At 39.1% G+C, this 13911-nt stretch overlaps 1 protein-coding gene across 3 annotated transcripts in view; it reads left to right on the forward strand.

Moving 5' to 3' along the window:
• The window catches only part of LOC134220065 (dipeptidase 1), an 833398-nt gene that overhangs the window by 346654 nt on the left and 472833 nt on the right, over positions 1-13911 (forward strand). For 2 of the 3 annotated variants that reach the window (XM_062699016.1, XM_062699018.1), the window contains one exon: positions 1900-2630. The exons of the other annotated variant lie outside the window; for it this stretch is intronic. The gene's annotated coding sequence lies outside the window, so the exon portion shown is untranslated. The remainder of the gene's footprint in view (positions 1-1899; positions 2631-13911) is intronic. 3 annotated transcript variants of the gene reach the window in all.

Raw genomic sequence — 13911 nt, forward strand, 5'->3', positions numbered from 1 at the left:
ACAATGGATTTACTGAAAAAGCATGATCTATTGTAGAAAAAAAAATTACTTAAAAATGTAATTCTCGCGCTTAGTTTCATAGGGGCGTAACTGTATTCATCGATTTCTCTTAATCGATTTTATATTTTGTTAATAATTCAATTGTTTCAAAAGCTACAACCCTGATTATTGATTCTGGTGCAAGATACAATCATCCTTTATCACACCAAACCATTAAATCATCGACAAACTAGCGTAATTCGGTACAATAATGAAAAGAAAACATCGACGAAGAGAAATCGATCAATACAGTTACGCCCCTATGAAACTAAGCGCGAGAATTGGTTTCAATGGAATTTGTATTTAGTAATGTATATTTGGTCTTTTGACGGTCAACGATACAAACTTATCAACATAATAATAATTTTACATGATTAAACAAAACAAATAAATGTACTTTATATGGTCCACATCCACATTACACACACAATAACGTATACATTTTCCCCAACATGTTCCTATTTCTTAGAAAAATTTAAAAAAAACTAATGTGTGATAAATTACCCATTCAATCCGTACACAATCTTTGAACAGACAAAGCTTGAGATCTTTGAGGATCACACGGATTAATTTTAAAGATTTATATTTTAAAAGCTTACTGCACATACAAAATAGGCTACCTTGGCACTTCAGCTATAGGGTAACCGTACCCTTAGTGGAGGTAGTGGGGTTTTAATGAGATTTATCATATTTATAGACTTTACGATGGTTTCAGTTAATGCATCGTGCTTTGAATATCCTGTTAAATGCAACTTACCTTAAGATTTCGCTTGAAAAACTATTGAAAACAATGATTTTTCTTAACAAAATTGACTCCCTTGCACCTATAGTGGTGCAACTGTACCAATAGTGGCGAGTCTCATAAGAAACCAATGGATAGCACCACTATAGGAACTAAAATTAATTTTTACCGCCACTAAAGGAACAGTGTACCCATAGTGGTGCAAGCAATATTTGGTAATTTTTGATGTTAAATGACATCTATCTCATTTTTGTTAGCAAATTTATTAGTTTATCTATTGACTAAGATATCAAAGCTGTAAATTTCCCATAATTATCAATTTTTTACAAATATTTTCTTTTGTGGATCTACTAATACCTCCACTATTGGTACCGTTGCCCTACCTAGTTTTCATTAAACCGTAAACAAACAGAATAGTTATTATTTGATTGTGGTGAAACATGTCGTACTCATGATTTGAAACAAGCAAAAAGATCCAGTTTATGGAGTATCAACTATACTTTTTTTCCAGTGGCGCTCACGGAGATGCAGAGGATTTCTCAATCCTCAGTGAAAAACAAATGTTTCATTTCTCATCCTGAATTGACTTTGAAGGCGTTGTCAACATAGACACTACGTCAGTGTGTTATATGCCAGTGAAAATTATTTTGGGTAACAGAAAAACGCTCAACAGCTGTGGTTTATAACTCGTGCAAGATTGTACAACAAATGGGTATCCAATGTTGAGTCATCTACGACGTCAGATATAAGATACAAATCACTGAAATTAAATCACGTTTCTTGTAAGATCAGGATAGTTCAACAGAAATAAAATGTTAGTTTGAATATGTGTATCATACCCATAGATCTGTGGACTATTTCTACATACCACGAGAAAACAAGACCACCGAAAATATTCCATTAACACAACTTCATCGCTATTCAACCCGAAAAAACCACACCAACCGAACATAATTTTCTGACTCGATTTGGAACCACCCAGCCCCCTTCTCGAACCCGAGCAGGCACAAGTTCCACCGATCGAATGTGAAATACTACTCTTGAACTTGTTCCCTATTACTGTAATCTATATACCATTTTTCCTGACTGCTTTTTTTCTCCCTGTCCCCTTTTCACAGGTACTAACGACAGAACCATTTGGGGACTCGGTTCGGGTGAATCCAGCCTCTCCCAGAGGCAGTACCGACCGGCACACGCGATACAGGAAACAGGAAAGCAAAGGAGGACATAAATTAGAGCGACCGATAAATTTCAACCTCCCGCCACTTGGATTCCCATTTCCCTTTGGTTCGGTCTTTTAGGATGCGGACCTCGCCGAATCGGAGAAAACATGGTAACAACGAGTGAGAGAGAAAGACCGGACGAGTTGTGCCAGGTTGAGAGCGAAACGTGCAGCAAAAAAATCCATTAGAAGAAATAACGAAATCCAGCACCCTACCCAGAATGGGACTCACGGTTCGGGAGGGTGCTTACCGAGAATAAATATTTTCAAGATCAATTCACAGAAAAACGAAACAGAAGTTCTGCTGGCGAAAAGGTCATACTCAGGAATCCAAGTTAAGCTCATCAAGTGGGGGAGAAAAGAGCAGTGGGAGAAGTGTTTACGAGGAAAATATTTTTTGCTGCTCCAAGTCAAAACCAGTGAAAACGAAGTTGGTCGATTGCGATTGTGACAAATGCGCCATTGTTGTGACCCATTTCAAGAATCAAATTGCTATGATTTGAATAAAAGTGTGCGAGACAGGTGGAAAAGGGTCGATCGGGTGTTGTCGAGCAAAGCGATACCCAGGCTAAATCAAAAGGAAACAAGGATCTCATCAAAGTCAGTTGCGGTATTGTAGGAAAAAAGGTAAGATTGAATAAAGATATACCAATCAATTAGGGATTGTTGAAACAATGCAAATTGCTGCTGAACTGAAGGCTTGGTCCTATTTTGTTTGATGGAGGGCTTAACTTGGGAATGTTTACTCCACAATTACCTTTTATAATGATGACCTGGACCTGGTTTATCCTTCCATAAAATCATTAAATCATAATTCACTGTACCCGCTTCGTCCTAAGTACACGAGTAGAACAATAAAAGCTTAAATATAAATACCGCCGATCCATATTCGCATTGTTCGCAAAACATAACGCACAAATCACGCCAAATACCACCGACTTTCCGACGCTGCCGGGCTGGTTGCTGCCTAATGACCAATAAAGTATTCATAGATCTCTGTGGGCTCTAGTTTAGGTTCGCGTGCCACTGCCGCGGCGGTGCCAACAAACAAATGACTACGCGTCTTTTCCGCAATGTAATGTACGTTCCCCCGAAGGCCCCTTTGAAATGCGATGTTGTTGGCGGCGTCGATGGCGGTGCCAGTAGCAACATATCATAAAGTCACTCGTACGGTCTAGAACTGGTGGTGGCATAGTTCTTGAGCTCGTTGCCAGCCTATACATGTATTACGGATTGCGATTCTATTTCCGTCGTCTTGGGGAGCCTTCCTGCGTGGGATGAGCGTTGGGGGTATAATAAAGATATAAACATGCCATTACTTGGGGGAAGCATTCTTGTGGCAACTTATTTTTGTTGGCCCCAAAACGAGACTCCGAAGGTTGTTTGCCAGCAAGGACACCGCCATCAACCTGAGTAAACATGGGACTTTTCAGCAATAGACAGACGAGTGAAAAATAACACAGAGATTGTCGAGTAGGGCGATTCAAAGTTGATGTTTGCCAGGTTGTATATTCTTTAAAACTTGAAACTATGTCTCTGAATATATTTGTCCACCATGGTAGACTACAATCAAACAATCAAATAAAAAGCTTACAGTTTGTCCTTAATTTTTTTGGTCATAGTGATTTTTATTTCAACTTATCATACATCACAAATTCTAATTTCTCTGACATATTTCATTACCATGGCTCCTACTTTGTTATTGTTATCAAGTATATCTTCGAACTGTTGATAGAACTTGGGTCAATAACAAGGAAGTGATGCACGATTATGTTTTGAGACATGTGTCACATTGATCCGGGTCTCGTTTTTCTCGTCCTTCAGCTGAACAGTATTTATGGCCGAACATGTCATGTAGTCAAAAATCTAGTTAAGCCGTACGCGTACATGGCAGCAAATATCATTTAGTCAAAAATGCTAGAACAAAAACAAAATTTTTGAAAAAAGCTAGGACGCCTATTTTCGCGATAACCTACCTGCACACTTAATTTTTTTCACCGAGATCTGAGCATGTTTCGTTTATTTTCTCGAGGTGGGCACCGCCGAGTTTCAGCAAACATGATTTTTGCCGAAATCTCAGTAAAAGTGACGTTTCGGTTGCTGAGATATGGTAAATATGTTGCTGAAAATCAGTAATAAACGAAATTTTCCGCCGAGTTTCAGTTTTTAAATTTACTGAGCTACAGCGGTGCCCGATTTTGCCGAGCTCGAAAAAGAAAAAGTTAGTGTGTGGATACCTGGTTGGCTACAGCGTCGATACACCTATGCCTGGCGTATTGTAGAGCTCCATAATCGTCGGTCTTGGGCGATGTTCCTCCAGTTTCCCCGAACGTTCATGGTCCCCAGGTCCGATTCCACCGCGTGCAGCCAGCGTGTTCGTGGCCTTCCACGAAGTCGCCGGCCCCTATCTGGTTCTCTGTTGAATATTGTTTTCGCTATTCTTCTTCCGACATTCGCACTAAGTGACCAGCCCACTGAAGTCTGCCGTATTTTATACGATTCACAATATTTTCTTCTTTGTATACTTGATACAGCTCATAATTCATGCGTCTGCGCCATACACCATTTTCTTGTTTCCCTCCGAGTATTTTACGCAGCACTTTCGCTCGAAAACCTCGAAAGCTCTCCGGTCCACCTCTTTTTATGTCCATGCTTCATGACCATAAAGGGCCACTGGTAAAATCAGAGTTTTGTAAAGAGCAAATTTTGTTTCCGTCTGCATGTTGCGAGACCTAAGCTGGTTATTCGCAGCAGCAATACGTCTTTTCACGCAAAACTCCTTTTGAAATACGATTTTCGGAATGGTTTTTAGTCAAGAATAATATATAGCGTTGACTACACTGGATTCTGTTTTTACACAATTTACATTTTCTCAAATTTGCACTCATCTTGAATGTTTAACGCATATTAATTATCATGTGATTTCTCTTTGATTTATTCAGGAATATTTTAAATATGTTGCAAAGATTTTGGTGGTAAATTGAAGTCTCACGATCAAAAATAAAAGCGAAAAAAAAAATAATCATGTAAAACAGAATCATGTGTATTTTATTTCATCGCTGACATTTCAATCACGTGGAAATTTATAAAGTTTTCTCGTCATCACATATTTATAAAAATCCTAACGCAATAAAAAAGTATTGTGGGAACAAAGTTCTTTTGATGAAAACGAAGCAAATTTTCTCAGCAATATGAAAAAATATGAACTAAAAAAAATTACCGCGAGAATTTTCACCGTTATGAAAAAAAAAATCATAAAGCAATACTAGAAAAAATATGACCGAAATTGTGAAATAATTTCAGAAAAAAATATTTTTAGATTCAATTTCATGACCTTTAATCACAGGAATGAACGAGAAGTTCGATTCACAAACATAATGGATTGAATCTAATAAAATTGTCTTCCTAAAACTTGTAGATAGATAGTAGATAGTTTGTAGATAGATTGTAGATAGTTTCTACTGAGATGGCGTTTGCATTGATTTTATACAAAAGCCACCATTTTATACAAAAGAAGGTTGATCCGACTATCCGAAATAAACTTTCTTCAAAGTGCAAAACTCAATCGTAAATAGCGAACTTGATAGCGCGTCGAAAGGAGATGATGCAGTCAATTTGAATGGTTGGAATCACTAACAGCAACCAAGCTTCTACGCCAAACGCCGATGCCACCGAAACAGTCCATTTTCGCAATTAAACCTTTCTTTTCAGAAAATGCTGGTCCTGAGAAGAACCCATTTTCTTTCCCCAATGCGCCTTTCCAACTAACTGACACCACAATTTGAAACAAATTTTCAGTATCGGCACTGGCGGTGCGGGATCGCACCAGTACTATTTTTATAGTCAATCCTTTCTTCATATGAAATGCTGGTTCGTTGAGGTCGAATGATCTGCAGCAACACACCCAGCACCAAAACCAATACGATGAATTTCCGTTGAAAATGTTACCAGCGCCTCCGTGATGCTGTGTCCGCTCCGTTGTAATCGATTTGATGCATCCGCTCTGCGTGAAATCTTGTTCAAACTGAGGATTAGATCCAAACTCGCAAGTTATTGATTTTATATGTCTGTGCTAGTGACGCATGTACGTGATTGGTTGGTTTACCTATTTCTAAACTTTTTATCAATTATCGATAATGAATAGTTAAAAATCAGTATTTTCATATAAATACAAAAAAGCGTTGACTCATCCTTGATCGAATGGTCCAAAAAATTGAAAATCCATCGAGAAACGGTTGAGATATTAAAGTTTAAAGTCTATCATATTTTCGCAATCGTAAAGTGTACCCCAATATAGAAAAGACAGACGTAGTCCTACATCAAAAGAAGAAAGAAGAGCGAGAGAAAGGAGAGAGAAGTGAAAAATAAGAAGGGGGAAAAGAGAAAAGAGAAGTGAGAATAGAAAATAAAGAAGATATAAGAGATAAAAGCAAAAACAGAAGAGAGAGATGAAAGCAGAGAGAAGCGAGCAGAAATAAGAGGGAAGGAAGATGGAACATAGAAGAGTGAAGAGAGAAAAGAGAAAAAAGAAGAGAGAAGAGAGAAAATAGTAGATAGGAGAGACAAAGAAGTGAAAAGAGATAACAGAGAAAAGATAAGATAAAAACCAGAAGGGATAAGAGAGAAGAGAAAATAGATAAGAGAAAAAAAGTGAGAAGAGAGAAGAGAGCACAGAGAAGAGAGAAGAGACAGCAGAGTAGAGAGAATATGTACAAGAGAATAGAGGAGATAGAAAAGGAAAAAAAAGACAGAAAAGAGAAGGGAGAATAGAGAAGAGAGAAGATATAAGAAAGAAGAGAAAAGAGAATAGAGAGAAGAAAGATTAGATAAAGGAAAAGAGAGAAAAGAGAAGAGATAAGAGAAAATCCAGAAAAGAGAATAGAGAAGTGAGAAGAGATAATAGAGAAGAGAAATGAGAAGAGAGAAGAAAGAAGAGAGAAGAGAGAAGAGAGAAGAGAGAAGAGAGAAGAGAGAAGAGAGAAGAGATAAGAGATAAGATAGAAGCGGGAAGAGAGAAGAGAAAATAGAAAAAGGAGAAGATAATAAGGAAGTGAGAAGAGAAAATTGAGAAAAAAGAAGAGAGAAGAAAAAATATAGAGGAACGAAGAGAGAAGAGAGAAAAGATAAGAATGAACGGAAAAGAATGAAGAGAGAGACGAGAGAAGAGAGCAGAAATAATGAATAATAGAGAAGAGATAAGAGAGAATAAAGAAGAGAGAAAAGAGAATAGAGAAGTAAGAATGAGAAGGGGGAAAAGATAAAAAATAGAACTCATCCTTGATCGAATGGAAAAAAATAGAATATAGAAGGGAGAAGAGAGAAGACAAAAGTGAAAAGTTGGAATTAGGAAGTGAATCAGATTTTTATCACCATTGTTAGCATCTTAATTTGGGAGATTTGTGCCATCCCCTTCATGGAATTTTTTATCGCACACCTCGTCAGGTAATTTGAAAAGGAAGTGAACAAAAAGGAAAGGAATATTGATATGAGGAAAAAGGGGAGGTTTGGGAAAAGAGCATTCGATGAATAAGAGTAGAAGAGCTTACAGCTCCTCCTGTAGTAAGAGTTATGGACAACAGAATACTTTATAGGTTCAGGTTTCTGAAGTCAATTTCACTAAGTAAGTTTTTTCCAAATATTAGGAAACGTAATGTGCATAAATTGCCATCGAATATAAGAAGCAGATAAAGCGCGTGATGAGACAATAGACAAATGCTTTAACGCGCTGAATATTTGCCATGTGATAGTTGTATCGGCAGTGACCTGTCAGTGCCTTAACTAACACAGTGCAATTCGGTGTTGCATAATTTGTTTAGTAATGTCCTAACTTTATCTGCTCTGAACCAAATTGGGTAAACAACATGTTCGGCTTAATCGGAAATGGCCAATTCTGTCAAACGAACTGTTTGGTCGAATGTTTTCCTTGTTTACAATGGATCAATCGCCGCGAAATTGCTGGTGGGGATTCTCATCGATTTGTTTTCGCCGAAAACAAATCGATGAGAATCCCCACCAATATTTTCCTTGGTGATATCATTCGTTCGACCAAACTACGTTTGCGGCCATATGACCCTTTCAGCAAACGACATCCAATACCGTATGATCCCTTCTACCAAACAAAATTTCCAGCCGAACGAGCGTTTCAGTCAAACGACTTTTTCGGCCAAATGAGAATGGAGTTTGCATTATGTACAAAGCGTGATCTTCGACAATTTGCATATGCCACTGTTCATGCATGGTGTAGAGTACGTGTTTGATTATTCTCTTTTTCGATTCTTAGTCACTTTGCACGATCCTGAACCGATGTGCTTTGTTCATGATACAGTTTATTTTATCTTACTTGTAAGTGATAAATGTTTGAATGGAATTGTACATGTACCATAGGGGTGCTTCCTTCATCAGTGCTGCCACCTGGAAAAGTTTCGAGAAAAAGTAGAATCATGGAAATTTGGCATGGAGAGGAGTAGAAAATAAGGATTAAAATGCCTCTAGAATGTTATAAAAAAAATTAGTCGAACAATTTTTAGTTTGTGTTTTCAATAATCTTAAGCATTAACTGCTTATTCGAAAAAAAAACATTAAAATCGAGAAATCATGTCTATTTTATGTGCTTTAAAAATTCTAACCCCAAGCCATTTTTTTAAAGAAATTCCCAGACAGCCGAAAAGCAAATCAATATGTGCGCGTTTGGTCGTGTTCCTGCTCCGTGTGCAGGTATTTAGTTCGTTCTGTTTTATGTGCCGTAAGAAATATTCGGCCAACTATTGTCCGGCCTAATAACCGTTTCGGCCAAATGGAATTCGACTAGATGACTATCTGCTTAATGTCTTTTTAGATTCAAGTTCGCATTCGGCCGAATGTCCTTCGGCCAAACAACTCTACAAAAAATGTTTTTTCAAAACAAAGTACAAAAAGTGTTTTTCAATGATTTCTTCAAAAGCTGCGTAACGATTACTTTTCCAATATGGAAATCGTTTCCCGACACTTTTTGCAGGATGAACACGTTTTTTAACATGCGAAGCAGTTTCACGATGCTGGAAAAGAAGGTAGACAAATTTTATGGACCGACGGACGGACTCTAAAAAATATTCGGATATTTTGATTCTAGATGTTAAAATTTGTCTTTTCGCATAATCTCTGCTCCCTAAAGAAGCTTGGAAACGATAGTTGCTTCGCTACGGCTGAAGATTTACGGTCTGGTTTACTGGAGACTACTTTCGGCAGATATATCTTAGACAAAACTGTTATATGAGCATGAGCATGAGCATGATTGACCGCCCACGGTTGCTACTCCGTTATTGCCAGATCAGCTGTAATTACACAGAGAACCAACAGATGATGTTTGGGACTAGCATCATCTTCAATGTGTAAAAACTGGTGACCCAAAATAAAGCAATACCAGCGCCGGCCGTGTCCGAATGCAGGTCAATTAGGAAAAGGGTAGGAAATTGTTGACGTGATACTCGCTTTGATGGAAGCCGACGAGTCATCTGCACTCCCACGAGAAATCACTGGGATGTTGGATATATGGGGTAGGGAGTGTAGCAGGGTTCGTTTTGGTAAACGGTTTGCCGGGTGTAGCGTGTAGTTTGATTAAGGCTGAGCAAAAACACAATCGAACGCGCACTAATTAAATGGCTTACTGACCGCACAAAGCAGAACAAAGTATTTCGATGATCGTGCGATCGTTCTGCGTGGTCAACAAAACTCAATCGGACGCGCACTGATTTTTTTTCTAATCCCCCGCACAAAGCAGAACAAAGATCCGATGATCGCACGATCGTTCTGCATGTAGTCAACAAAACACGATAGTACACGCACTGATTTTTTGCTTATTAACACACGCACAAAGCAGCACAAAGATCCGATGATCGATGTTCGAACGAAGCATAACAAAAACACTATCGAACGGGCACCGAATAGTTTGCTTTACAACCAACTAAATAAGACAGAACAAAACAATCCGGACTCCACGAACATTCTTTGCGCATTACGGGAACACGACTGCGTAAACCGGAACAAAATAATTTGGACTCAAAATTCTCCGTTCTTTCAAAAATACGATTAAACGCGCACTCTATTATATAATTCACTATTTTATGAATTATAGAAACAAGTATGTTGAGTTATTTCCACTTCTAGTACATATGTTAAATTATACATTTTGAATATAAACAAAGTTTATACTACACTAGAAAAAAGACATAGAGAAAGAAATTTTGAGCGATAGATATAATATATGAAACATTTGTAGATAATGGGGTTATATGAGGTTTGAGTAGACACACAAAGGAATAAAAATCCTTAATTTCTAACACGTTGCAGAATTGTCTTTTCTTTACAATCAAAGTTATTGTGATATTGTGTTACTTAGAAAAGTACAATAAAAGAAACAGATTGTCATGAGAATTTAAAGTTAGTTAGTCGGAAACCAAAACTATTGAAAAACTAAATCAACATAGTTTAGGCTTACAGTAACAAAATGTATGATTATTATTTTCTCTACTAAGGATCGTCTATCTAAAGAAAAGAGTATGAACTATCAGTATTGAAATTTGAGATGTCGAAAATGCTGAGTGTGTAACCAAAATGTGCCATATAGAAAAATTCTCGAGAAGTAGAAAAATCTGAAAAAAGCAATAATTGACATGACAGTGTTAGGCAATAATCAATTCTATTTAATTAACTGACCTTTGACCTTTCCTATGTATTTTCCAACTACACTCAACCAGCATTTCAGGACCGATCCGCGACCCGGGCGCAACCCACCCTGCAAACAAACACTGTTTTGTGGATTCCGTTGAAAACTAACGTTTTCTTCCAAAACTGATTCCTTTACCTGATAGAGGTAAGCATATTCTGTCGGATACATATGGTTTTAACAGGAAACGCTCACTCTAGCTCACTTGTTTACAAAACAAGTCACGCTCAAATCACGGATCGGTCCCTATATGTCAGATTCTTCCACAATTTTGTATAGGAATACACGGAAATCCGTACAAATATTGTATAATGCCTTGCAATTTTACAAGCTTTTTTGCAATTTACTTATAAAAGCTTAGGTTCCTCCAGCAGATTTGCGAGCAAAGGCGTAGGAACGCCAATCCGGCGATGGTTCGAAGTTCGACTCTCTTTCCGGTCTAGGATGTTTTCGGGTTGGAAACCCTCTCGACACCCCGGGCATAGCGCATCCATTGCACCCACCACACAAGATGGGGGAAAAAAGCCTTCAATTAATAACTGAGGAAATGCTAATAGCAGCCAAGCTACAGTTGGAATGTAGAGCCATAGAAGAAGAAGCTTTCAATCTAAATCTCGCAATGTCGCACATGGAAGCTTTCACACAGATTCTGGCAGGCATACAGAACCAAAAAAATACTTCCGCTGTTTGGGTATACCTTCTATAATATACGAGGAAGGCATCGCCACTACTGTATGAATTAAATTGTATTTTGTGGCAAGTAAATGGATTTGGAACAGCTTTTCTTAGATTTGTTAAGTTGAGTTACATGATCAAAATATGAATTATTTAAATATAATTGAACGTGAAAAAGTTTGCCTTCACTGGAGTCATTCAACGTCATATGCTGTTTTAGAAGGTTGGCGCCAAACTTCCGAATTTATGCGCAATGTAGAAATAGCGGTAAAAATTAAACGACCTCATCACTACAGATTTGGAAATAGTTAGAACGTACCTGCATTCGACTAAAATCTTACCAAACTATGGATCCTGAGTCATTCACCGGAAGTAGAAGCGGAATGTTAAAACTTCGTAGTTTACCCGCAGCTAAATGGTTAAGGTCCAGGTCCAATGACATTAAATTCTTCGTTCTTCGGGTACATTTGAATCATTACTACAAACTTATATCGGGACCGATTTGCGATTTGAGCGTAACTTATCTTAGACAAAACTGTTATATGGTTACCGAAATATCTCGAGTCTCAGGAAAGGATTCTTGAGCTTGCTTGTCTTTTTAAGCAAATTGTTCTCCGCATTAGCCCTAGGCTCACTAGAGAATATGAGAAAATCGAAGGTCGGGGCCGGTACCCCACTTTGTCGAAGCGATAATTGGCTTCGTGCTGACCTAGATCTGCATATGTTCTGATTTCCGACGGATGATTTATTTGATAGATTTTCTGTCAGACAGGGATCAAATGCGGTGGTTACTCGTTGATGCAAAATGATGAGGGCACTTATTGCCTCATTGGCATTACCAAGATTTGGGAGGAGGAAGTTTTGCCGCAGAAGTGGATGGAAGGTGTCGTGTGTCCCATCTACAAAAAGGGCGATAAGCTGGATTGTAGCAACTACCGCGCAATCACATTGCTGAACGCCGCCTACAAGGTACTCTCCCAAATTTTATACCGTCGACTAGCACCGATTTCAAGGGAGTTCGTGGGGCAGTACCAGGCGGGTTTTATGAGCGAACGCTCCACCACAGACCAGGTGTTCGCCATTCGCCAAGTCCTGCAGATATTCCGTGAATACAACGTGCCCACACATCATCTATTCATCGACTACAATCGATACAATCGATCGATGCACGAACACGGATTTCCGGATAAACTGACACGGTTGATCAAAGCGACGATGGATCGGGTGATGTGCGTAGTTCGAGTTTCAGGGGCATTCTCGAGTCCCTTCAAAACCCGCAGAGGATTACGGCAAGGTGATGGTCTTTCGTGTCTGCTATTCAACATCGCTTTGGAAGTGGTAATATGGTAAGGGAGGTATTTTGGACCACCAGTTCGACGGCTCATATTTTGGACCACTTAGTGCAAATTCCTCTTGATGGTCCAAAATAAGAGCCCCGGTAAGGGTGGTCCAAAATACATCCTTTACCCTACGAAGAGCAGGGATTAACACGAGTGGTACGATTTTCAATAAGTCCCTCCAGCTATTTGGTTTCGCCGGCGGCATAGATATTATGGCACGTAACTTTGAGAAGATGGAAGCCTACATCAGATTGAAGAGGGAAGCCAAGCGGATCGGACTAGTCATCAACACGTCGAAGACAAAGTACATGATAGGAAGAGGCTCAAGAGAAGACAATGTGAGACATCCACCGCAAGTTTGCATCGGTGGTGACGAAATCGAGGTGGAAGAAGAATTTGTGTAGTTGGGCTCACTGGTGACTGCCGAAAATGATACCAGCAAAGAAATTCGGTTACGCATAGTGGCTGGAAATCGTACTTACTTTGGACTCCGCAAGACGCGATCGAATAGAGTTCGCCGCCGTACCAAACTGACAATATACAAAACGCTCATTAGACCGGTAGTTCTCTACGGACACGAGACCTGGACGATGGTCGTGGAGGACCAACGCGCACTTAGAGTTTTCGAAAGGAAAGTGCTGGGTACCATCTATGGTGGGGTGCAGATGGCGGACGGTACATGGAGGAGGCGAATTAACCACGAGTTGCATGAGCTGCTGGGAGAGCCATCCATCGTTCACACCGCGAAAATCGGACGACTGCGGTGGGCCGGGCACGTAGCCAGAATATTCAAATATTCCGCACCAAGAAATCCATTATTCAAAATCGAAAAACTAACGGAAATATTTTTCAATTTGCTTATAATCTTTTCATGACAAGGACCAAGGATAAATGCATCAGTGTGTTTTGGCGTACCCTATTCCGAATGTGATTGTGAAATGTTCCTCACCGGAAACCGGCGGTTATGACTATGGTGGTGGAATACGATCGTACCAGCAATATTTCACCTCATAATAATCTAGGCCTACAATAAGGAGCCAGAAGAGAGGGCCTCCGTGGGAAAGCACCGCACGAAACGAGAAAGCGTAGAAAAATGCCATATTTTTAGAGCGAAAACATCATCACTGCCTTCGTTATTTAGTTGATGCGATCCACGGGAAGTAACTCGAGTCAGGGCTGAAACAAGATTGTT

The sequence above is a fragment of the Armigeres subalbatus genome, chromosome 3 (assembly GCF_024139115.2).
Source record: "Armigeres subalbatus isolate Guangzhou_Male chromosome 3, GZ_Asu_2, whole genome shotgun sequence".
Classification (NCBI taxonomy): Eukaryota; Metazoa; Arthropoda; class Insecta; order Diptera; family Culicidae; genus Armigeres; species Armigeres subalbatus.